This window comes from Canis lupus, chromosome 38 (genome assembly GCF_011100685.1).
Source record: "Canis lupus familiaris isolate Mischka breed German Shepherd chromosome 38, alternate assembly UU_Cfam_GSD_1.0, whole genome shotgun sequence".
Taxonomy (NCBI): Eukaryota; Metazoa; Chordata; class Mammalia; order Carnivora; family Canidae; genus Canis; species Canis lupus.
Genome location: NC_049259.1, coordinates 10,143,198 through 10,170,535, shown reverse-complemented (window position 1 = coordinate 10,170,535; position 27,338 = coordinate 10,143,198). Strand labels below are relative to the sequence as shown.

The following is a 27,338-nucleotide window of genomic DNA, read 5'->3' as shown; positions in this document are numbered from 1 at the left end:
CTAGAATTTCCATTATAATGTTGAGTAGAAGAGGTAAGAAAGCACAACTTTACCTTGTTCCTATTATCAGAGTGGAAGCTTCTAGTCACTAGTAAGTATGATGTTTGCTTAAGATTTCTTTTATATATGTTCTTTATCAGTTAAGTAAACTCCATTGTATTTTTATTTTTTATTTATTTATTTATTTATTTTTTAAATTTATTTATTTATGATAGTCACAGAGAGAGAGAGAGAGGCAGAGACACAGGCAGAGGGAGAAGCAGGCTCCATGCACTGGGAGCCTGATGTGGGATTCGATCCCGGGTCTCCAGGATCGCGCCCTGGGCCAAAGGCAGGCGCCAAACCACTGCACCACCCAGGGATCCCCTCCATTGTATTTTTAATGTGTGGGAGTTTTTTAGCATGAATGTATGTTTGATTTTGTCAAATATGTCTGCATTAATTGATAAGGATTTATTTATCTCATGGATGGAATATAATTTTAGGAAGACTCCAAAAAATTAAACTCTTCCAGGAGGTAAATCTAAAAGCAAAAAACTATGATGCCAATCATGGGAGTATGATTAATCAGTGGCCTCTTCAAAAGTGGATTCCTCTTTAGAGCTGACTTAATATTTAAAAAAGAGCTCATGTCCTTGAGTCTAAAAAAAAAAAATTTAAAAACTTTAGACAAAATAGCTATGTATAATAGAATATAAGCAGAATTTAATTTGGCCACATAGGGTATCTGAACCATTGTTAAAAATTAATTTAGATTAATACCATAAGTGAAATAATACTATCTATATCTAAGCTGAAGAAAAGGAAGCGTGGTTATTTAAGGTAGACTAAGGTGATCTTAGGGACCTTCTTTTATGGTCACTCAGGGAAATCTTGGGACATAGTTCAAGACCACCTTTCTGTCAGTTCTGCTAGAAATTTATCCATTTTTGTGTCTTATGTGTCTTATGAAGACTATGACCCAGAGATTGAAATGTTTCTGGGAAGCCACTCTTCTGAAAGATGATGCAACACGTCATTAAAAAAAATAAAGTCTGGGCAGCCCAGGTGGCTCAGTGGTTTAGCGCCGCCTTTAGCCCAGGGTGTGATCCTGGAGTCCTGTGATTGACTCCCACATCAGGCTCCCTGCATGGAGCCTACTCTCCCTCTGCCTGTGTCTCGGCCTCTCTCCGTCTCTCTCTCTCTCTCTCTCTCTCTCTGTGTGTGTGTGTGTGTGTGTGTGTGATGAATAAATAAATAAAATCTTAAAAAAAAAAGTCTGATGAAATCAATCTGATAAACACTGAAACCAAAAATCAATCCTCTTCAAATTAAACCTCTTCCATGAGAATCAAATGAAATGATGAAATTCTGGAATATCCTTGATTATTATTCTAAAACTTTGGCTAAGGAATGATAAAAAGTGGGGTAAAGGGATCAAGAATAATTGGTAAACATTTTCTAAAATAAAGGAGAATACTAAGTCCAGAGCTCAACTTCTTTGTCCAGAAGTTCAACCATTTGGTATGTAATCAAAGAGATGGTTGGAGAAGGAGAGATAGAAGAGAGGAGGAAGGGGAGAGAGAGAGAGAGAGAGAAAGGATGGGGGAGAGGAAGGGTGAGAAGGAGAGAGAGAGGAAGGGAGGGAGATTTATACTCTTAATAATTAATCAGTAGAATTACTGATTAGTGCATACTTCTGAATATAAACCAATCCGTGACAACCCTCATTTTTTAATGTTAGCCAAGCAACAGCCTTATTTCATTAAATTTATTTCTGTGGTGAATCAGCCAGTTCCTAAACAGTCTTGCTTCTTTCAGTACCTAAATATATTCTTTTCTCAGTGATATATCATTATATGTAATCTTATTTAGTTTCAATCGTACATTGAAATTGCATTTCTCTTTTGCTTAGCAAGCAATAAATTTGTTTACTTCTTTGAGATATAATTAGCAGCCTATGATTTCAGTATGACAAAGAATATCACAATGCTAATAACATTTCCGTATAAAGCAGGCACAATTCTTCATGCAAAGCAGAGATGCCCCTAAGTAACCACAAAGAAAAATGAGTTTATTGAAATAATATGCTTGATCTAGAAGTAAAGCTGAAATGTTAACTGGCTAACTCTGGAGCCAAATTGGCTTTTTTTTCCCTATCATCTATGCTTTATGTTATCATGAACTCTTGGCTTTTCCTGCTTTATTTTCATCTTATTACCAAGTCCTCTACAATTTTTAAATAGTTTTAAATACTTTCCCCATTATTTCATAGATGAGTTTATATATGGCTTGGCTTTTTTTTTTTTTTTTTTGCCATGTGTGTGGTTAAATTTCATGGTATTCATTTACAAAATATCAGTTAAAATCCTAAGTGAATAATCTGTTCAGTCTTCCTATTATAAAATTAAAAAGGCATAATCCTATAACCAAAACATTAGGCTTTTCATTGAGATAATACACAACATGGGATGGTTTAGCTTAAATTAGATATCTATGTATCCTTAAGTAGCCATAATACCTTAGTTAGCCACAATGACTGTGATCTTTTAGAAAGATTATATGACAAACGTGGAATTTTTCAGAAAGATTTTAAAATTTTTCTTCTACATCTTTTAGGAAGCCTATTCTTATAAATGAAATTATAATTAAATTTCATTGTGTAGTTCTCTTATAAGGAGACTTTGACATGTCACTTAAATATAAGGTTATTCATAAACAAAATGTATGGTCTGCTTGTTTTGGGGTAGTCTCAGTTTGCATGTATTTTCCAGAGTTTTTTCTTCCTTTTTTTTATTTTAAGAATTTATTTACTTGAGAGATACAGAGATAGCAAGAGAAAGCACAAGTGGGGAGAAAAGAGATAAGCAGGCTCCCCACTGAGCAGGGAACCTGATATGGGGCTCAATCCCAGGACCCCAGGATCATGACCTGAGCCAAATGCAGATGCTTAACCAACTGAGCTATCCAGGCACCCTCTAGAATTTTTTCTAGTAGTTAAATTCTGCCCCCACCGCCACTCCAAATATTTCCATTGAAAACTTCTATTTTGAGTTATGAAAAAGATGATTCTGGACTTCTTTCCTGAAATAAGTGATGAGAAAGCTGGGTTAAATATATCATACAACTATTTCTGGAAGTGGATAATAGCACAAAACCATGATACCTGAAAAAAATATGGAAAGAACAAGACTAATCCTACAGTGACAATTTGCTCATTACTGTGCAGAGATAAGAAACTCAGGCAGAACATGTCTTTTTCAATGAGCCAATGGAAGGGGGATCAGAATTTGGAAGGGTGATGTGGCTGAATTTGCAGCAAATTAATAGAAGTTAGAGTGCTACACAGAGAAAGAACAATGATCTTAATAGAGCTTCCCTTAATTAAATTGTTCAGTATTAAGCCATGACTACATGGGTGAAAATCTAATTGCTTTCTTTAGATAAATTTTAAAAAATAGATATATTGATAATAAAATGGCAGTCATTAAAAATGAAAAAGTTCCATTCTTAGTATTAAAAACTTAAGGAATTCTGTGGGATTTTTAAAATAAATTTGGGGGCACAAATTCATAGTTATACTTATCAGATGCCAATGAAAAAATACATAGGGGTCTCTGGGTGGCTTAGTCAGTTAATTGTAACTCTTGTTTTCAGCTCAGTCATGATCTCAGAGCTGTGGGAAGAAGCCCAATTTTGTGCTCCACGCTCAGCAGGGAGTCTGCTTGAGATTCTCTCCCTCCCCCCCCCCCATATAAGTATGTGCACACGTCCCCTCTTTCTCTCTCAAATAAATACAGTCTTAGGAAAAAAAGATACATAAATAAGTAGATTTTCTTAAATGCAATTTGAAAACAATATTGGTTGAATTTCAAGTTTAATCCAGAAAAATCATTCAAAGTATTATTGAAATATGGTGCAATTGATATTTTTCACTAAGGAAAAATATGGCTTAATAAAAGTGTCTACAGGGGCATCTGAGTGGTTCATCTGGTTAAGTGTCTGACTTGGCTCATAATCTCAGGATCCTGGAATTGAGCCCCACATTGGGTTCCCTGCTCAGTGGAAAGTCTGCTTGTCTCTGTCAAATAAATAAACAGAATCTTTTTGATAAATCCACAATAATTATTATAATCCAATCTGTAATTATATCAAAGATGACTATTTTCTAAGAGTTGTTCTTTTTAGTAATTCATTTGTCAAAGTTTCAACTTTTTCTATATTTTTAGAACAAAACTGCATGCATATGAGGTGAAAATTATTGAAACTCATTTGCTTCCATTAATATTTGTAAATTACAACAATATTACAAGCAAAACATACAGATTGCTATATTCATAAACTATTTCCACAACTACTAAGAAGTGGAAACATTATTTGTTTACTAGGGTTAACTTTCTAAAGCAAATTAGTGAACACAATTAAAGTAGGTCTTTTTTATGTAAACAGTACTATGTAAGTGGTTGATTCAGAGAATCAGATATTTAGAAGAAATCCATTGCTTGAGTAATGATAAGACAAAATTTGTACAATTTCCATCTTTCCTAAAGTGATGGAAACCCTACAGAACTCAATGGCCTTGGTCACATATGTTTTATCACTATTTAGAGAATAATCTCAGCAGGAAGCTAGAAGAAACACTAGAAAAAGTTCTTAACTACATTCTTTATTCAATAAGAAGTTGGTTATGAGTCTCACAGTTGCAATTAGGAACAAAAAATAAGACAGGAAAACAGAGGCATTCAAAATCTATGCTAAGCAAAAGAAGACAAATTGTTCTTCAAATGTTTCTGTTTTTCTTATTTTATTTTACTTGTTTTGTTGTTGTTTTGTTTTGTTTCTAATAAACTGATGACTTAGAGACAATCTTATGAAGGGAAACAAAATAAGTTAATGCATTATAAAACCACATACATAAAAACAGAGACAACATGTAAAATAATTGTAACTAAAATAGAAATTAATTAATACAATTTGGTATTAAAAATTCTGTATAATGAACATTCCAAATATGCCCCTTTGTATTCTATTTTTCAATAAAAACAAAAAATAAGACATCAATCTCTCCCTGCTTTTAAAAATAAAAGTGCATTACTTCTGCTTTTGTTTTCTTCCTGTAGCTTCCTATATGTATGTTGAAGTAAAGTTTAACATAGTTAAATCCCTTCAAGCATCATAAATCACCTGCCCTTTAAATTCTCATGTAGCTTCTTCTCAATACAGGCTGACCCGCTGGCTTCACTCTCATGTGTGATTTTTATTAATATGAAATCTTTCGCTTTCCAGTTTAACCATATCCTACAAATACACATCAAGTCAAGGTCATGCAGAAGTGGGAAAAATTCCCTCAGCAAAAATGCTGCCCCAGCTAAAATGATCAGATTTTAATTCTCTCCAATTCTAATTATAGCTCTCTTGTTATTTCTACGACATCTGAAGGTACTTCCTCCTGAAGTCTTGACCCCTCAAAGTTATCCATAAGGGTTGGAATCAACTTCTTCCAAATTCCTGCTGTTGTTGATCTTTTGATTTCTTTCCATGAATCACAAATGTTCTAAATGGCATCTAGAAAGGAGAATCCTTTCCAGAAGGTTTTCAATTTACCTTGTCCGGATCCCTCAGGGACACCACTATCTGTGCCAGCTAAATCCTTACAAAATGTATTTCTTAAATAAGAAGACTTGAAAGTCAAAATGACTCCTGATCTATGGGCTGCAGAATAGGCATTGTGTTAATGGCATGAAAATTATATATTTTTTTTGTTTTGTTTTGTTTTTATGAAAATTATATTAATCTCATTGTACATCTCCATCAGAGCTCTTGGGTGGCCGGGTACCTTGTCAATGAGCAGTCAGATTTTTAAACAAATCTCCTTTCTCACTAGTAGATCACAACAGTGGGCTTAAAATAGTAAACCATGCTGTAAATAGATATGCTGTCATCCAGGCTTGGTGGTTCCATTCATAGGGCACAGGCTGAGTAGATTTAACACAATTCTTAAGGATCCTAGGATTTTGGGAATGTTAAATAAGTATTGACTTCAATTTAAAGTCACCAGCTGCATTAGCCCCTACCAAGAAAGCCAGCTGGTCCTTTAAAATTTTGAAGCCAGGAAAAAAAAAAAAAAAAAAAAAAAATTGAAGCCAGGCATTGACCTCTCTCTAGCTATGTAGGCCCCGGACGACATCCTTCTCCAATATAAGGCTGTTCACCTACATTGGAAATCTGTTGTTTAGTATAGATATCTTCATTAATTATCTTAACTAATTCTTCTGGATCACTCACCGCAGCCTCTAAATCAGTACTTGCTGCTTCACCTTGTACTTTTGTGTGATGAAAATGGCTTATTTCCTCAAACCTCATGAACCAACCTCTGTTAGCTTCAAACCTTTTTTTTTCTGCAGCTTCCTTACCTCTTATCATCTTAATAGAATCGAAGAGAGTTAGTTAGGGCTTTGCTTTGAATTAGGATTTAGTTTAAGGGAATATTGTGGCTGGCTTAATCTTCTATGCAGACCACTAGAACTTTTTCCGATCAGCAATAAGGCTATTTCTTATCATTTATGCATTTGTTGGAGTAACACGTTTAATTTTCTTTGGGAAATTTCTTTTGCATTCACCATTTGGCTAACTGGTGCAAGAGGCCTAGCTTTCAGCATTTCTTGACTTTTGACATGCCTTCCTCATCAAGCTTAATCATTTCTAGTTTTGGCCTATTGATTTAAAGTGAAAGACATGTGATTCTCCATTTCATTTGAACACTTAGATGCCATTGTAGGGTAATTAACTGGACTAATTTCAGCACCGTGTCTTAGAGAATAGGGAGGCTTGAGGAGACAGGAGGAGAAAGGAAATGGCTAGTCTGTGGAACAGTGAGAACACGCTTAGCCTTTACTGATTAATTTTTCTGCCTTATATGAGCATGGTTCAGTGTGTTCCCCAAAACCATTGCAATAGTGACATCAAAGATCACTAATCACATGTCACCATAACAAATATAATTGTAATATTTGAAATATTAAGGGAATTAACAAAATGTGACACAGAGACATGAAGTGAACAAATGCTTTTGGGAAAATGGCACTGATAGATTTAATACAGAGCTGCCACAAACCCACAATTTGTAAAAAATACATCTGCAAAGTGCAATAAGGCCAAGTGCAATAAAACTTGATATGCCTTATAATGCATATTATATAACATGTATGTAATATTTTTCCTAGTTTCTTTTTTCTCTTTTTTTTTTTGCGATTTTATTTTTTAAAATAATTGCCATGCCCCATATGGAGCTCAACCTCACAACCCCAAGATGAAGAGTTACAGGCTTTACTGACTGAGCCATCCACACACCCTTGTTTTTTTCTTTTACAGAGCAGATGTTTCTTTTTTAAATGATGGCCAAAGTTTTATTTCTTTTTGATTATTACTTTTTGTGTTTCATATAAAATCTTCATCTACCCTGAGAGTGTTCTTCTCACAGCTTTATAGTTTTAGTCTTAGTTTTTAAAGATGTACTTATTTTAGGGGGGAGGGCAGAGGGAGAAAGAAAGAGAGAAGGTAGGGCTCAATCTCATGATCCTTAGATCGTGACCTGAGCCCACACCAAGAGTCAGACACTCAACAGACTGAATTGCCGTGGTGCCCGTATAGTTTAGTTTTAAACTTACTCATATAATAAATTCCATACTAATTTTTATATATGGTATGTGGTGAAGAAATACTTAAATTACCCAAAATGATCTACATATTCAATGCAATCTCTACCAAATTCCAAGGGCATTCTTCACAAAAATAGAAAAAATAATACTAAATTTGTATGAAATAACAAAAACTCCTGAATAACTAAAGCAGTCTTGAACAAATAGAACAAAGCCATAGCTATTGTTTTCTTATTACAAACTATATTACAAAACTATAGCAATCAAAACAAAACAACGTAATGCTGGCATAAAAATAGACAGAGAGATCAGTGGTACAGAATAGACAGCCTAGAAATAAACCCATACACCTACAATGTCCTAATTTTTGACAGGGGCATAAGAATACACAATGGAGAAAGCATACTCTCTTCAATACATGGTGTTGGGAAAATTGTATTCACACTTAACAGAATAAAATTTGATGTTTGGCTTACATCATTTTCTTATGCACAAAAATCAATTCCAAATTTATTAAAGATGTAAGCGTGAGACCTGAAACTGTTAAATTCCTAGAAGGAAATGGAGGGAAAGCTTTTGGTTAGAATACAAAAGTACAGGCAACAGAAGCAAAAGTAGACAGGCTAAAAAGCTGAAAAACGATATACAGCAAAGAAAAACATCAGTACAGTGAAAATGCAACTTACAGGATGGGAGAAAATATTTACAAACTGCATATCTGATAAGAACCTATATCCAAAATACATAAGGGATTCTTATAAGTGATTATATTTGGAAAATGTTAATTATGCATTATCCACAATCATAAGACTTTCAAATGTACCTAAATCCATAGAAGTCTAAATGATGCCTGTATATTGAGGAGCATAGAGCATAGGTTGAAAAAAATATGTTTTTTTAGCACTAATATACACAGGGTTTGATAAACTTAATTCCTTAAAGAGAGTTATTTCAATTGGAAAATGAATTATTTACTTTTGCTTTATTTGGCATAGTGAACAACGGGAACATTTTGTGTTGTGCGTGTGTGTGTGTGTGTGTGTGGAGTGCTCAGAATCCAGCATTTTAAAGACAGAAATTCCAAGGTCTTATGTATATTTACAACACTGCAATCCTTCAGACCTCCTAGAAATGTTTTTAAAATGAACTATTAGTATATTAGGATTGGTATGAAGGAACACTTGTTTTTCTTTTTTCTAATTCATAACCAGCTTCCATCATACAATCGATTTTTGTGGGAGAAGTTCACTGCTGAGTAAGCCAACTTTGATATAATGGAACAGTTTGAACACTGTTCTCCAGCTCAATCCAATTTGCAATACACATTTTCCACTGCATGGGGAATTCAAGTTTTTGTATTAATTTTTCAAGCAAGACAAAGGTTGTGATATTTAAAACATTTTACATTTAGAGCTAAATAATTACTTTAAAAGTTAAATGATAAGTTGAAGCATATGCACATTTTTTGCAGCATTAACTAATCATAGAGAGTGATATGAGATGACAATGATTCACAAATTATTCTACTAACAGCTTGTTTCTTAATAAATTTCTCCCTGATACCAGAAGAGCTGTTGAAAAATGAACTCACTCTACATTCTTTGCATTTGACATAATCAATTCTAAGAAATGACTGGACATAGTTATGTTCCCAGGTAATTAATATTTTTTATTATTCTATTGTTTAGAGTAATAGCATAGAACAACATATGTCGTAATTATATGAGGTTTAAGCAAATTAAAAAATGTTAATAGCAAAAATTAGTCCATAATGCTTGTTTTTTGAATTTTATTTATTTATTTGAGAGAGAATGAGCAAGCATGAGTTGGGGGAGGAGCAGAGGGAGAGGGAGAAGCAGACTCTTCGCTGAATAAGGAGTTCAGGCAGGGCTGGATCCAAGGACCCCGAGATCATGACTTGAGCTGAAGGCAGACATTTAACTGCCTGAGCCACCTAGGCACACCCATAATGTTTTTAAAAGTATTTAAGTTTTTAACCATTAACAGGGCATTTTTAAGTATTTTCTCTGTACAATGAAATAGGAAAACAATCATGAATAACTTCATTGTTATAAAAAAATAAACTTTGCAAATTTAGGATTTAAAAAAATATAACATGAATATGGATAAATACAAACGTATTGCAAATAATCCCGTTTATTGTAAAAAAAAATTAAACCTTGATTTAAATAATTAATTTTATATAAATTTATATATAGTTCTGTTAAGGTCAGAAAGCAAAAATTATAAGTAAAATGAAGAGAGGTGATGAAAGTTCTTTATTAAGCTGAGGTTATTTTCTTAAATATTTAATATATTTATCTGAACTTTTGCACTTATTTTCCTGTTGTTATTATCCCATTGCAAGCATATTTTTCTTTATTTTAACTTACAATTATAATACCTAGCCATTTAAAAAATGTTTCATGTATTTGAGCTTTTCAAATTTATTCTATTTTATATCATTTTCAGCCATTGTCTCTTCATAGAATCATTCCCGTTAAGTTATATTCATGTTAGATCTTCTCCTAATCATATATTCAAAAATTATATCTCTAAAATTCACAAAATTTTAGATCTGTCTTATCAAGATGTGATACATAATTTCAAATTTACTTCATAGTTAAGAAAAATAGGAAATTTATGGTATTAAAGTGTATTGAACAAAACTACATTCTGGATCAGTTATGTTTCTTGGTTAAATTCAATAGTTATTTCCTCTGAAAAACTACATTATATACATGCAAGGAACTAAGCTAGATGATGTTTTTGGACTTTCGGTTTGGAGTTAGGCAGGAAGCTTCTCATGTGTAAGGAACAGGAAATAGAACAGGCCAGTTGGTGATGTTACACTCTGGTCACTTCACTTCTACTGCAATTAATGACCTACATTTCTCCTTAATGTCCTTGTGCTATTAGCACAAGCTATAAAGTCCCCAGAGAGAGAGTCATCTTGGCCAAGCAAGCAAAAGTCAATGCAACTCACCTGTATTAGGAATCCTGAAGAAAAGAAAAGTTGACCCCATAAGTCAGAGTTATTTTCTCACCAATACTGCACATAATGGAGTAGAGGAAGTCCCCCCAAAAGGAAATTGGTAAATGTACAAGATACAATCTAAACATGTCACAAGTAGAAATTCAGACAGTTGAATAACATTATTTTTCTTTTTCTTTTTTTTTTTTTTTTAGATTTTATTCATTTATTCATGAGACACAGAGACAGAGGAAGAGACACAGGCAAAAGGAGAAGCAGGCTCCATGCAGGGAGCCCAATGTGGGACTCGATCCTGGGATTCCAGGATCATGCCCTGAGCCAAAGGCAGGAACCCAACCACTGAACCACCCAGGCGATCTCAGTTGAATAAAATTCAATCACATTTACAAATGTGCAAATTACACATTATAAATTTTGGAAAATTGAAATATCTTTAAGAAGTACCAGTATATAAGTATTCAAGGCAGTGCAGGTTTAAACATATTAAATTTGAGTTCAGGTATTAGTCAAGTGGGGTATTTTTCTTCACTAAAAGAGAAATAAAGTGAATATTTAGGAGAAAGTTACAGTATTCTTGATAGGTTAATTTTAATTTTGGAGCTGTCTCTACAACTGCAACCAGATTAGCTTTATCGAAGCACTGCCTAAATTTGGGTGTTTAACTTCATGTTACAAGCGGATGGACTGCATGAGTAGAGTCACTGGGTCCCTCCTGAGTGGTGCCATCAGATAGACAAGTAGCAAAATGAAAATATTATTCTACCCAATCTGATTTTGACATGTGTGAGTAGGTCTGGTGTTCATTACACAGATAAGATTGGGAATTGATAGATGAAGTGGAGAGTTGAAATGATATCTTGAAAATTTCTATAGAAATAGAATGCTAAATTAGATTAGGAACTAAAACCTAATTTACAGCTGAAAACAGTGGAATTGAAAATCTGTTTTGTTTGTGTGCATCAGATGATTATAAAATGTTCCCTTCACTTATGGTCACACTCATTTTTTCCTCCACTTTTAATTTAATGGCATCAATATATGGCAAAATGCATTTTTTGATAAAGCATCTTAGAGTGAACCAAACACTTATTCTTTTTTTTAAGATTTTTTTTTAAATTTATTTATTCATAGAGACACGGAGAGAGACAGAGAGAGGCAGAGACACAGACAAAGGGAGAAGCAGGCACCATGCAGAGAGCCTGACGTGGGACTCGATCCAGGATCTCCAGGATCACACCCTAGGCTGCAGGTGGCGCTAACGCTGCGCCACCAGGGCAGCCCCCAAACACTTATTCTTCATGGAGTGCACAGCAACATATTAGGACCTGGAGGAGGGTTTCCAGCAAGGGAAGATGCGAAACATGAATAGAGGTAGTGAACAAAAGTTTCCTCATAATTCATCATCGAAAATTAGATACTAATTTCAGAATACAGAATATTTATGAGTGATAACTACTAATACAAACATTTTGGGTGATATTGTCTTCCTAAAAGCAATGTGTTTGCTCTTTAGGGAGCCTTTACTGGCAAATGATCTGTGCCATGAAGTGTGACAGTACAGAAATGCGAAAGTTTGAATGTTGCCTTCCAGAACCACAATGTTAGTTATCTATATATGTTAGTTATGTATGTTAGTTATCTATAGCTGTTAGTTATCAATTAGTTATCAGTTAGTTATTATCCAGAATCACAATGTTGTGTGCCAAGACAAAAGTCAATTAAAAACATAGATACAGATACCTATTATGTGCTCAGTTAAAAGTCCACACACAAAAAAAGACAAAAACAATTTTGAAAAAAAAAAAAACATTTAATGAGAACCAAATGTAGAGAGTCTATATTCTTTATATTTTTAGGAAAGTTGAGGTATTTAGTCCCACTTAAAAAGAGCAATAAAAGAATTAGTAAAAAGATAAAACCTAGTGCATCCTTGTGAGTTCATTCAATAAAGGGATAATAAAAAAGATAAAGATAAAAAAAGATAAAACAAGTATGCATTCTTGTGAATTCATTCAACAAACACATTCTTTCATCTATAATTTTCTTCCAAACTATTGCTTGTATGATGGGTAAACTCAAAGCAGATAAAAGATTGCTTACAAAGCCCCACATAGAAAAAAAAATAGGTTCATTCATCTCTGTCTGCAATTTGAGAAAGTATTATGGATGTTGTGTATTATGCAATGGCTATGTTTATTTTTCACTAGCTTCTAGGAACCTATTGTAAGGAAATTTGTAATAAGCCAAAAAGATTATAGGGTGTCTCCAAAGAAAAACTGCATTTTGTTTAGAGCAGAACGTTCTGGTAGGTACTATCTGATTCTACCCTGTTAGGACATTTTTTTAAAAATTTACTTGCTAAATGAGAAATATTCTGTTAGGTTTTGTTTTGTTCTCTCTTTTAAAGAACTCATTCATTTTGTAAATTGAATCCTAATTGAGATATTTGTGATCCAACTATTTTTGCATTTTAGTTGTCAGCTTGGGATTTCCCTGGGTTCTCATAGATATTGGACCAGGAAGATTAGAAATAGCTTCACTGAAACACACTAACTCTCTTGATTTCAATATTTGTTCCACTTCCTCTACAGTAGTTCAATGACCTGAAGACTATGCTTAAATACGTCTGTTTTTTCAAACTAGCATGGATATTTTATTTATATTTGTTACACATGATTTTGTTTTATATTTTATGTTGTTCAAATGATCACATGGACACTTTATAGGTTTGTCTATATTGTTTCTAAAGAATGCCGGGATACCTGCTATCATGTATGTTAGTTATCTATAGCTGTTAGTTATCAATAGCTGTATAAAAATTACTTTACATGTTAGTGGCTCAAAATAAGATACATTTATTATCTCATAGCTTCTGTGGGTCAGGAGTTCAGGCAAGGACCACCCACAAGGCTGTACCCTAAGGGTCAGCTGGGCCAAGGTCATTCCAAAACTCCACTAAAGAAGGCTCCATTTTTAATTTCACTGAAGTGGCTGTTGAGGGCCTCGGGTCATTTCTTGCTGTTTGATGAAGATATCACTTCTTTGCCCAGCTTGTCTCCACATCATTGCTTCTGCAGTAACATGGCAGCTTGCTTCCCCCAGAGACAGAGAAAAGGAGAGAGGTTAGGGAGATAGAGGGGGTTAAGCAAAAGGAAAGCCAGAGTGTTTTAAAATCTAATTTCAAAAGTGACACTTTGTTACTTTTGCCATATTCTCTTGATGAGAGGCAAGTCACCAAATCCAGCCCACAGTCAAGAAGTTACATCACAGAAGTCTGTGGATTAAGAGTAGGCAGGGGTCATTGTGAGATTGTCATTGTCATTACAAGCTGTCCATCACACCACGGGAGCACAACAACAAAAACCATGCACTTTCGACAGAATTATGTGAACCGATGTCATACACTTACATGGATTTTAGGCATCAGCATCTCATACCTAAACCTACTGGCCAACAAGGGTAGCTTAAAACATAATAAAAGGATAATAAAAAATGACTAGCTAGGAAGTTAATAAATCATCAGGCTATGCTCTTCCCTGTGAAGAGTGTCTACCAGTTATTACTGATGATAAATAGCTTGATTTCTTAGGTCTTCAGCAATTAGGTGTTTTTCCCCCCTACAATTTAACATCCATCTCAAGGAGGAGGTTGTTTCATACCCTCAAATCCTGATGATTAAGAGAAATGAGAAATCTTCTAAGCATAAAAGTGTTGGTTGTACAAACTATATAAATGTCAGGAACACTGGATTGATTTAATAGGTTTACAGACTCATAACAGAATTCTGCTTCAGTCTCATTACATGAAGTTTCTGAACATCTCTGATCACAGAACTTGCTAAATTCTGAGACATGAATATTTTAGAATCAGTCTCTTGCACATTCCCCAACACAAACCATCTTAACATCCTGATATTTAAATGTACAGTTTCTCCCATGTCTTCATTATTGAGTTAAATGTACCATGATATTATTTTTATATGCATTTCATCTTTGAAGATTTATAGAATATTAAAAAGTCATAGGTAGGGAAATGGACATACTAATAATGCATGGTTAGTAGGACTCTGGGCTAATGTCTGTGTACTGACTTGAAATGGTTTCCTAGGTACATTTTTTCATGAAAGAATTAAGGTGTAGAACTGCCTTTTAACTATTTTATCATTTTTTGTATATGAATATTTATATATATACATATGTATATGTAAAAATTTATCTGCATAAATCTACAAAATAATACAGAAATAGTTGCTTTGGAAATAAGAGCATCAAGTTTCAAGTAGAGCATCATTTTTCACCAAATACTCTTGCATTTAAAAAAAATTATAAAAAAATAAAAAATAAATAAATAAAAATAAAAAAAATTTATAGCTTTCTTGTAATAAAAAAATTCAAAGGAAAAAACAGTAATACAATTAATATAAAATAAACAATTACATGATTATTGCAGAAATAAAATGTTAACTATGATTTGGCAAAAGTTGCTTTTATATTAAAATAAACATTAACAATTATGATAACAGCTATTAAAGAAATAGGCTGGTTAGTTATTTTATATGTCTAAAAGGTAATTATTTCTGTGTATATTTGCTATAATAACTAATTCATGATTACACTGAATATATTTTTATTAAAATATTTGTTAACTGATAAAAATATTTTTAATAGTTACACATACCTGTAAAAATTAACCACTTGAAAATATACTTTATTTTTCATATGCAAATCTATATAAGTGAAAAATTGCTTATTTTTTAATAGCCATTCAAATATCATATATCTTTATTATATTTTGCTCATAGCAATTTTGATATATTTTCTAACCTTTAACAGAAATATTTCTTTATGTGAATTCCAGAGCATTACATTTCATGGTCTCATAACAACCTCATTAGAAAATATTATTCATTCTTTATGTCCTGCAGACATAAAGGAGAGTTTTCTACCTTTCTTGGCTATTCAGTAACAGATTTTCCTCTTAAAAATCTAAAAATGTATAACATGGGATGTGTGCAAGAATTATCTGAAAGCCATATTGTATCATCCTAATCCAAGAAAGTTTAACTGCTTTTAATTTTTTTAGGTTATGGCTTTGTTTTCTTATTTAAAATAATATCAAGCTGCCTGACTGGCTTAGTTGGTAGAGAGTGCTACTCTTGATCTTGGGTTTGTGAGTTCAAGGCCCATATTGGGTATAGAGAGTACTTAAAAATAAAATCTTAAAAAAAAATTGTATCCTTTTAATATCCATATCTATCTTTGTTAAAGATATTTTTTTTTCACTTAGCAGAACTAAGATAACTAATTTTAGAAGACTTAGATAAAAATCCATTTTGTTTTATTCAGCAAGTTTCTTTAATTTGTCTCTAATGTTGAGTGGTAGATGGCATTAATAGCCTCATATCTTCAACTATTTTCTATGCTGTTCACTTTCTTTCTCCTCCATTTGACTTTGGGCTGTTACATGATTTAATTTGGGCAATAAAGTAAGATGGAAATGACAGCTTGTCAGTCCTGTGCCTAGGTCAAAAATGATATAGTTTCTGTTTTCCTTCTCACTATTTGGTCATCTCCAAGGGAAGCACATGTCTAGACAAGCCAGATGGTCTTAGAAGGAAGAATTCTCATTGCTATTATCTTGGTGATATCGTTAGCGGTGATATATTATATATAAGTAGGACAGAGTAAACTATCACCAAAAAAATGAAAACTTTGATGCTTTTTGTGAAAGGACTCTGGTACAATGAGAATGTATTTCCTTCAGAGAAAATTCATGACTGAATGAAATAAAAATGGTAGAAATAGAGATTTTTAAAAATATTTTTACGGTAAGTGCAACTATAATGTTAGAAATGTAATATACAGGGGAGCCTGGGTGGCTCAGTCAGTTGATCTCTTGATTCTTGATTTTGGCTTTCAGTTCTTGATCTCATGGTGGCAGTTCAAGCTCCACATTGGGCTCCATGTGGGGTATGGAGCCTACTTATAAAATAAAATAAAATAAAATAAAATAAAATAAAATAAAATAAAATGTAATAAATTTAAATTCAAAATAAATGTAATGTATAATAGAAAACCACCTTTGAACATTTTTCTAATCATGTACTTATTCATGAGGAGTTGTCTTTGTCTGTGGGAACATTGTTCCTATGTTGACAATATATATCTTCAGAATAAATATTTGGGGCAAATTGCTTTTGAAAATAGTTGTTTTTAAAAATGTGAACTCTTTCTTTGAACTTGTATATTCTATGGGTTTTGATAAATATACGAAAGAATTTTGAGTTAATTTTTGTAAAACATGTAAGGTCTGTTTGTAAGGTAGAAATAAAAAATTTAAATAAAACATATCAATAAATTGTGTAGTTAATTACTAATGATAAAAAATTCATCTAGGAGAAAGTTTATAAGGTAAATCATCGATCTGTTGAGCAAGTGTGCCGTGATAGATCTTGAGTATTTGTTGAGACCTTTTTTTTTTTTTTTTTTTCTTTTTTGGCTAATATGATTGAAAAAGATCTTGACTCTGAGTTAAAGGTTCAATGAAGTTCGGTATGGACCAGCCTCCAAGACACTAAAGATGAGCTACACAAGTCATTTCTGCCACCACTACTTCTAAGATTTTTATTTTAAGCCAAAAAATATTATGAACTAATGTTGGTGTCCTGAGAGGTCACTGGGAGAAGCCAAAGTGCCACGTTATCAGTTTATTCATCCAGCCTATGGAGATAATTGAGTGATGAGGAACCAACACTTGCCAATACCCACATGTATGAGTTTGGAAGAAGATTATTCAGGCCTGATGAAGGTTGAGATAAGCCAGCCCCCCAATGAAAGACCCTGAACAGAATCATTTAGCTAATTTGTTCCTGGATTCCTGACCCACCAAAAACTGTGAGATAAAAATGTTCATTTTTTAAAGCTGTTAAGCTGTTAAGTGTTGTAGTGATTTGTTTTTTTAACAGTGGTAATGAATGTGCTAATTTGAAATTAGCGGTTTGGCGCCTGCCTTTGGCCCAGGGCGTGATCCTGGAGACCCGGGATCGAATCCCAAGTCGGGCTCCCAGTGCATGGAGCCTGCTTCTCCCTCTGCCTGTGTCTCTGCCTCTCTCTCTCTCTCTCTCTCTCTGTGTGTGTGTGTGTGTGACTCTCATAAATAAATAAAAAAAAAAAAAAATTAAAAAAAAAAGAAAAAAAATTTTCTCATTTCATTGCTAACCTATCATTTACTTGATATACTTGTTCAAAATGCTCAAAATTATACCCCAAAAGTGTAGACTATTTTTGATTCATAAGTTAATTGATCAAATGCAAGTTTAGGGCAGCCCCAGTGATGGAGTGGTTTAGCGCCGCCTGCAGCCGGGGGTGTGATCCTGGTGACCCGGGATCAAGTCCCACGTCCGGCTCCCTGCATGGAGCCTGTTTCTCCCTCTGCCTGTGTCTCTGCCTCTCTCTCTCTCTCTCTCTCTCTCTCTCTGTATGTGTCTTTATGAATAAATAAATAAAATCTTTAAAAAACAAATGAAAGTTTAGTGGGATTGATTTATATGCTACATATAATTCTGTAAGAAAAAAAAAAACAGCATGCTCGTTTCTTATGTTCAATCTCCTACCTAATGTATAAGCATCAGTGAGTTAAAAGTATACCACCTATTACTTTGAAATCTCTTTCAAAATATAGAATAGAACCTGTAGAGAGTAGATGGCTACAAAAATTTTTTCAAAGGACAGATTTTTTTAAATTATAAAAGAAGCATGATTTTTAAAATGTTGACTAAACCAAAGAAAACTATTAGAACTTTCATGAATGTTTTTAATTCCTAGGCTTTGTTTTCCAAAATATTTCATTAATTATTACACTATGTATAACCTTTAAACCAATACATCTCAAATGGCACTAACATAATTCACTACATCTAATCTTCATATTATTTTAAATCCTTCTAATAATTTGAAGAATCTTGTTTCTAGTCCTCTCTTTTCCTAGTGTTCTAGTATATTTGAAGTTTTGAAATTCTACCATTTTCCATTCAATAGACAGTGAAGTTATTGAATGGTTATCTTTCTAATTTAGTAAAACAGAATATATACACACAAACAGAAGGATAACGTGAAGTGTTAACACTGGCTGCCTCTAGCTATGGGTATGTATAATACACATATACATACATATATAATTTCCAAGGCCATTCACAAAATTCAGTAAATTCCAGTCTTAACCATTTTCTTATTCCATGTTAACACCACTGCTACTACATAACCTCACCTTTTATATGCACCTCATTCCAGTTTATCACCAATGAAAACATTGATAATTATGAAGGTACTGGGATGCCTGGGTGGCTCAGCGGTTGAGCGTCTGCCTTTGGCCCAGGGTGTGATCCTGGAGTCCCTGGATCGAGTCCCACATCGGGCTCCCTGGATGGAGCCTGCTTCTCCCTCTGCCTGTGTTTCTCTGCCTCTCTCTGTGTGTCTCTCATGAATAAATAATTAAAATCTTAAAAAAATTATGAAGGTACTGTACATTAGGAGTTTCACCCATCCAATTTATGATTAGCAATGGTTATATAATCACTGTTTGGGCTCTGATTGGTCTAGCTCCAGAATGTCATGATTAGAGTCTGCATTCTAGAAGTTATATTAACTTGGTTTCCTCCCTAAAACCTTAGTCTTAGAAACAAGCCATTCACATGATCTTGGCATGTGATCTCTGGAAACAAGAGCAAACAGATGGTAAGATAAAAGAAGAGGAAAAGAAGAATGACCACCCTGTCATCAATAGTAGCAACTGGATCTCGAGCAAGGGACTCATTAAGGAGCCATGTTGAATGTATTTTATTATTTTTGAGAAACAGAAAATATATGTGCACTAACTCCTAAATATTATTTTACAAGGTTTACCCCGTAGGATGTTAAATACTTCACATTTCCTAATTTGTACATTCATCAGAACATCAGAATATGTATATTCTACATCATTTCATATGGTGATGAAATATAACTTTTAGGTAAGAAACAGAGAATATACGCTAATCTTAGGCAAGGGGGGATATTGTCGGCATACATGTATTTACCATAGTAACAAACAGTTGTCTTGAAAAGATGAGTTGAAGCACAAGGGTTGTTCAGTTCTATTTCAGCTACCATAAAAGACCTAGACTTTTAAGATATAGGGAAGAAAAAATGTTTTCTAAAATAACCTCAAGAGGTGACCAACACTTTAAAGTGTTTAATGAAATTTACACTGACTCTTTCTGATCATATTACCAAAACATTTTGAAGAAAAATACTAGAGATATTAAAGTTTTAGAATTTATTAAAAGGACAAAAAATATTGTCTTAACAAATGAATGTTTTTAACTTTACTGATACTCAGCATAAAATTTGCTCTCAGACTAAAAAATCACAAACACTGATGGCAAGAGTTTTACTGTAGAACAACTAATTGTTTACACTTATTTATTCTGACATTGAATCCCAGGATATTGTGATGAAGAAAAGGGAAAACACATACACCACAGTGCCTAAATGCAGACAAATATTTACCAAAGCCACTTAGGGGACATTTTCTGTATTACAGAGAAGACCTTGTACCAGCCCTCTCAGTAGCAAATGAAGAACATATACCTGAAAGAAAACAAGACAAATATAACAATTACTGAATAATTAAGTAGACAGTAAAATATTAATCTCATTATTATATTCTAAACATCACAATGATGCCTTATCCTGAACGGGAAATGCATTGTTTTGTTCTAAAACAATTCACATTATATAATAGAGATTTTTTTTTTGCCTTAGAAACCCTGATTATTCCATTGTGAACTGTAGAATTTTCAAAAGATAAATACTAGAAAATATTTTAAAAACCTAGATTTAAATGTATGTGACATCATAAAAAAATTCCATGCCATAAAATACATAGGAAAAAAGGGGTGAAATTGCTGTTTGCAGGAGTAAAATAGTAGCATTTTATGAGTTGGGGAAGTTTTATGATACTGCCTAATGATTTTCTTTGTTTGGCCAGTGTACAAATGTGTCACATCCATAGTTTGCCATGCCTAAATTGCTACTCTGCTCGTATGCATGGCTTTCCTCCAGTTATTTTATGAACGTCGAGCTTATTAGATTTCATTGTTGAAAACGCCGTTTCCTCAGATTTAAGGTGGGCTGCATCACCTCCATGGTGGATTTCTTCCACAGTGCACTTGTATTTAATGACAGTGTCTATACATCACAAAGTAAAGTGGTGACTTGACAACTACATATGTGGCCCATTTTATTTATGGATCAAGAAAGGAACAGGAATGTCTAACTTTACCACAACCAAAGTTTCTTAAAGATAAGAAAACTGAGAGCCAGGGAATTTAAAAAGTTTCTCTAAGGTCTCCTTGCTCTCTGCTAAATGTAGTTTGCCTTACTCCAAGATACAGTGGGTAAATTCAAAATTAGAATTAATATATGTGAGATTCCAAATCATCTTGATTGACCACATTAAATCAAAAAAGCATGTTAAGAGTCTAATAATGTCAACTTTTAAAATCCCCAAATTCATTGAAATGGGAAGAAGATGTAGAACCAATCATTTCAAAAACTTCATTCTTAGAAGTAGAAACAAAACCTAGGAGTGTGAAGCGAGTGATCCAGGATCACACAGCTGACAGAAATTATAGAATTATAAACATATGTTCACATAAATTTGTTCTTTTTTGTATCATGGCATAATAGGACTTTTGAATTCAATGCCCTGAGTTTCTAAATTTTTCTAGTAGCAGCTCTGTGATAATTACATATCTAAATATAAAGAAAAAGAACTATTATTCCTTTACGAATCTATGGCATTTTTTTCCAAAAAAAAGAGATAAAGATAATCTATACTTTGATTATAGACGAAATGTTACATTTTCTTTATATGCTTTTTTTCAAAGAGAAAAATTGGGAAAAGTACTGACAAATTCTAAGAAATGAAATATTAACTTTAAACATATTTGTTTAAATGTCAAAGTATTAACTTTAAATTTTTCTCTACAGTTTAACTTAGCAATGTATAAATCATGTAATGCATTTTTGTTGTGATTTTAACATGGCAAAAAATTACTAGCAGGTTCACAGATATGGAGGACATGATCACTTAGTGTGATTATGTTGAAAATTGCTCCACATATCTTGTGTTTTAACCAGAAAATCTCCCAGTAATCATCTAAGACCTCACATTGAGATCCACATACACAAAAATATATATAAAGCTATCCCAAATTCCTGCCAAAAAAGGAGAATTTATATGATCCAAATAACAACACAGAGGTAACAGGATATAACAACAGAAGACACTAATTGAAATAATAACAAGGCAGAGGGATATGGAAGGATCCTAGAAAATATGAATCTTGGCTAATTTTCAATTTATGAATTAGACATTTTCAGGAATTACTGAACTAAGAAATTGTATTATTTCTATACAATTTCCAGCCAACCCTGGATACATTTTTAATATTTATTTTCAATTATACTCTTATTAATTGTTCTTTTTGTCTCTTTTTATTCTTTTATTTTTTCCTTCTTTCTTTCCAACCTTCTTTCATTCCTTCTTTTTTCCTTCCTTCTTTCCTGTTTTCTACTTCCCCTTTCATTACTTTTTTCCTTTCATTATTCCTTTTCTTACCTTCTTTTTCATTTTTTGAATACCCTTATTTGGAAAGATTCAGTAATTTTTACCACTGTAAAAAGTTTTGCCCATGTAAAAACTACTACCAAGTTCTCTTACATGGATAATATCCAACAGTGGTTAGTCTTCAAATTCTGAGCATGCCAATTTAGTTGTATTCTTCTTAGGGTTGGTAGATAAAATACAGGATGACAGTTAATTTTGAATTACAAATAAACAACAAATTGATTTTTAGTGCAGATACATTTCTTGGGATATAACAAGGCATCTGTATTTTTATTTGTTAATCTGGCAATCTCTCTTTTTTTTTAATATGGCAATCTTTGTTTATTCTATTAACCTCATGTGAAATGATAATAAGAATTCTCAGATACAGTCACATGGATTTTTTTTTTTAGCTCCACACTTCTGAGTTTTCTGAAATAGTATAAATTAAGAACATGAGCTTTAAAGCCAGGTAGTTCTGAGCTTGAATCATAATTGCATAAATCTGATCAAATCACTTTACCTCTCCAGACTCATTTGTTGTTGCTGTTGTTGTTTCATTTAAATAAATAGTAGAAATGATAGTAAAAGCTTCAGAAACTGTTGTGAAAATTAAATGATAATATGTAAAGTAACTGGCAGACAGTTTTCCCTTATAAAATACTTATTTCAAAAATAAAATAAAATAAAAATTTAAAACTTCATCATGACACTAAAATAAAAGCTTTCTATCTCTTTTGAAAATGCACCCATTTATCTCTAATTCAGAGAAAATAATATAAGTCTCTTCATTATTTTGTTTATATATGAACTATAGCCATCAATTAAAAAAGAAGTGAGGAGGTCAAGATGGAGTCTACAAAATTGCAAGTCAGAATTCGGAAGACTATGACATGTTTTGAAAATATACTGTAGTAAAATAGATAAGTTAGTAAATACAGACACTGTGAACTTTGGACTAAAGAAAGCTGGGTTTAATTCCTATTGCCTTCCACATGATCTGTGAATTTGTCTTTACCTAGAAAATTGGAATACAAGTTTCTTGTCTATTTGATGTCCTATTAAAAGGACTATTAAATTTAAAATAATTGAGCATAATGAAGATACTAATACTACCACTCATATCTGACAGTTCTGTATCTTTTTATTTTAATCTTGTTTTTATAACTGTTTTTATTATCAGTTTTTTTTTCATATTTTCTCTTTATGCCTTGTAAAACTTGTCTCTATTTTCCTTCGTCTTCTCCAATTAAACAGTTTTCTTTTTATATCTTAAAAAATTAGATTTATAGATGCTCCTCTCATTTTGTGATCGATAAAAAAATTTTCTCAAGTGTTAAAATGTATGAGATATGAAATCTTGGATGAAATGTGTAAATGCTGCCTCTCACCTTAACCTGATGAGTAACTAAAGTTATGAACAGCTCATGATTGAAAATGAGAAGTTAATGACTACATTGCCTAAGGACAAAGAAAGGTAATTTGATAGATAAGAAATTTACTGTGTTTTCAAAAAGAGATCCTTTCTAACAATCAGTTATGCTTTTACAAGTACTTTAAATATGTGAGTTAAAAATTGGATAATAGAGTAGTATAGACAGAAAAATTGACTTCTCAGTCAATATGGAGAGATTTTGTGTCCCCCAGGAAACTTTCCTTAACAATGAAAAATGGATGAATTGGAGGCAGGAAGATGAGGCAAGAAAGAAGTTATTACTCATAATTTATCAGAATACATGTTAACAGAAGTTTTAAATTATTATTCAATAAATTAAGGAGAACAAATTATTAGGTTTAAAGTTTTTTTTAAAACTTAGTTTCCAAAAATATAATAAGCAGCCAAAGAAGAAATAATATATGAGCAAAGATCCATGGACTACACAACTCAAGGGCCAAATTACAGGACATTTTTAAAAGGTTGTAAAAAAGAATAAGAAGACACAGAAGCAGCAGCCAAGACCATGAAGGGTTTATAAATCCTAAAATATTTACTTTACAAAAAAGGTTTCAGATCTTTGACATATGGCATATATCTTAATTATTATATTAACTTGTTTTTCTCCCCTGAAGTAAATTTTATCAGTGAGATATAACTCAGTTTCCTTTTGGTTTAGTGTGGGAATGAGAATAACAACTGCTTGACTATATTTAAATGTCACTATTGTTTTTAGAATTTAGAGTAGAAGAGAATTACTAGATTTATTTATTTATTTATTTACTTATTATTTATTTATTTATTTATTCATTTACTTATTTAGTATTTAGAAGATTTTATTTATTTATTTAACAGCACAAGCAGGGGAAGCAGCAGGCACATGGAAACAGAGAAGCAGGCTTCCCACTGAGCAGGGAGCTCCTGGGGTCTCTCTTAGGGCTTGACCCCAGGACTCTGGGATCATGACCTGAGCTGAAGGCAGACACCCAACCACTGAGCCACACAGGCACTCCAGAGAATTATCAGTTTAAGCTTGAGACAGAAGAAGTAAGTTAAAGGCAAGAACCTAGCTGAGTTAAAAAAAAAAAAAAAAAAAAAGAACCTAGCTGAGTTGGACTCAAGAACTATAAGTAGTGAAATTCAATATTGAGTGGAAGTGTCCAGAAAGATACCAAGATTTCCTCATTTACTAGATTCCTGGGGTAATAAGTTACCAAAATTGCATATCAATTACATGTGCATACATAACCAGAATCAAACAATAAGAATAGGTGCTAAATACATAGGGTTTTTAATTTTTTTTTATTTTTTTAAAAAATATTTACTTATTTATTCATTAGAGACACAGAGAGAGAGAGGCAGAGACAGAGGCAGAGGGAGGAGCAGGCTCCATGCAGGGAGCCCCATGTTGGACTGGATCCAAGGACCGTGGGATCACACCCTGAGCCAAAGGCAGATGCTCAGCCACTGAGTCACTCAGGCATCCCAAAATACATAGTTCTTAAACAAATATCACCATTTTATACATTGCAATTTAGAAAACAGGTAGTAAGTGGTGTATGTTTGGGTTCAATTAAAGCCAATGATGTATGTAACTTGCTGTAATAAGAGAAATATGGGCAGCCCTGGTGGCTCACCGGTTTAGCGCCGCCTTCAGCCCAGGGCCTGATCCTGGAGACTCAGGATCAAGTCCCACGTCAGGCTACCTGCATGGAGCCTGCCTCTTTATCTCTCCCCCTCTCTGTGTCTCTCATGAATAAATAAATAAAATCTTAAAAAAAAGAAAAATATAATGACATATCATTAAAATCAGTTAATATATTTGTGACAGTTACCTGAATTACTATAAATTTATTTTTGGTATCTAAATTATTGGGAAATAATTCTGGGTAATGTGTTCTTTAACATGAATTATTTGCAAAACAGAAACCAGCAACCGGTGAGTTTGCACTCAGAACCCTCGGAGGATGCAATTTCAATTGTGATGAACAGGTAGCAAATGGAGGAATGTGTGGTAACAATAAACACAATAAGAGTGTTCCTTGTGTCTAGGCCAGTCCTAAGTGTATTACATGGATTATACAAGAGCTTTGTATAGATTATCATTGGTTGAACAAAAGACAGCTTTACCTGTCACAAGGCACAGACCATGATTGCAAAAAATATTATATAGGAAGATCATTTTTGCAAGAAATCCAAAAGACTCTTCATTAAGTGCTCTTATGTTGGAGATGCTTATTGTGGAAAACAGACTTTAGGCTGCTGTATTTTCTCTGAGTAATGTCAAATGCCAATTTTAAATCATTTTCTCTTAAGAGTATTGTGACAGATGAGCTTTCAATGAATGAGTTACTGTTCGCTTTTTGATATCAATTTCCCAAACTATGTCACTCAAATCTATTCTGAGCCACTTATGCCAATGGCAATTCCAAAAGAAGTTTTACAAATAGGTTCTTGTGCCAGGTATTATAGTAATGTTGTTCTAACAGTTTATCCTCAAAAGAATTATAAAATATTGATAAAATATAAATACTTCAGATTTTGGAAAGATTAATTCCAATAATATTTTTAGTACAAATAGATACTTTAAGATGAATTCATCCTAAATATACTTCTTCATTGACATTTTCCCTGGAGTCAAATATATTTCATAATGTCATAAATCCATAGGAAATTTTATATGATCGCCTGTATTCTTATATCAAACGGAGGGAGGAATATATTATCATGAAATACTACTCAATATGATACTTTTAAATAGTCATTAGTTGGCAGAGCCATGGCATTTGTAGTCTAGTAGTGCATAAAATTCATTAGGAAGTTCTTAAAGAAACTCAGGGCATTTTTTTTAAGTATTTATTTATTCATGAGAGACACAGAGAGAGAGGCAGAGACATAGGCAGAGGGAGAAGCAGGCTCCATGTGGGGAGCCCGATGTGGGACATGATCCCACGACCCTGAGATCACACCTTGAGCCAAAGGCAGACGCTCAACCACTGAACCACCCAGGCATCCTTAGGCCCTTTTCATATTTAACTAACATATTTCACTAATAAATTATATAATTATATAATTATATATATATATTTATATTTATATATATTTGCTCACTTGTTGAAAATGAGAAAAATATTTTAAATAAGGACGTATTATATTTTTGGACTATTAATAAATTAGTTGTCTGTACCAGTTAGCATTACTATCTGTCAGGCCATAAAACTGATTCTTCTTAGCTTGGCCTGTGATGTTTGGGTTTAGACTCTGCTCATCACATTTTTCTGTCAGTGAGCAGGTGTGTTTAGGAGAACTAGAGAAGTGTTCTAGAAATCTGAGAGGAAGAGGAAGTCTTACCCTTTCCTAGTGTCGTCTTAATCCTGCCAACATGAACTTAACAATGGCTCTTTGCCCTGGCATTTAGGTTTAATGTCCAGTTTTCCTCTATTCCCAGAAGCTCCCTTACAGATGGAAGCCCAGTACTCTAATACTCCCCCAACAAGGGTCCCCAAAATGCAGCTGCCTCTTCACTTCTGGGGTATGGCCACCAACTGGCAACACTCTCACTTCAGAGGGCCTGGTCTCAGCTCCACAGAACCTCTTCTCCAAGCTTCTAGGCTCCAGTGAC

General features: G+C 33.2%; 2 long non-coding RNA genes across 3 annotated transcripts; one reads left to right on the top strand and one right to left on the bottom strand.

Moving 5' to 3' along the window:
- LOC119877924 lies at positions 1 to 19,636 on the top strand. 2 transcript variants are annotated; one of them, XR_005385692.1, is made up of 3 exons: positions 1 to 91; positions 9,204 to 9,292; positions 19,527 to 19,636. It is a non-coding gene; the product is annotated as an uncharacterized LOC119877924 (long non-coding RNA). The 2 variants fall into 2 exon arrangements; XR_005385693.1 differs by lacking the exon at positions 19,527 to 19,636 and adding an exon at positions 10,827 to 10,884.
- LOC102155451 lies at positions 12,744 to 27,338 on the bottom strand. The gene is made up of 3 exons (XR_005385691.1): positions 27,068 to 27,338; positions 20,178 to 20,258; positions 12,744 to 13,724 (listed from the first exon to the last, which is right to left on the bottom strand). It is a non-coding gene; the product is annotated as an uncharacterized LOC102155451 (long non-coding RNA).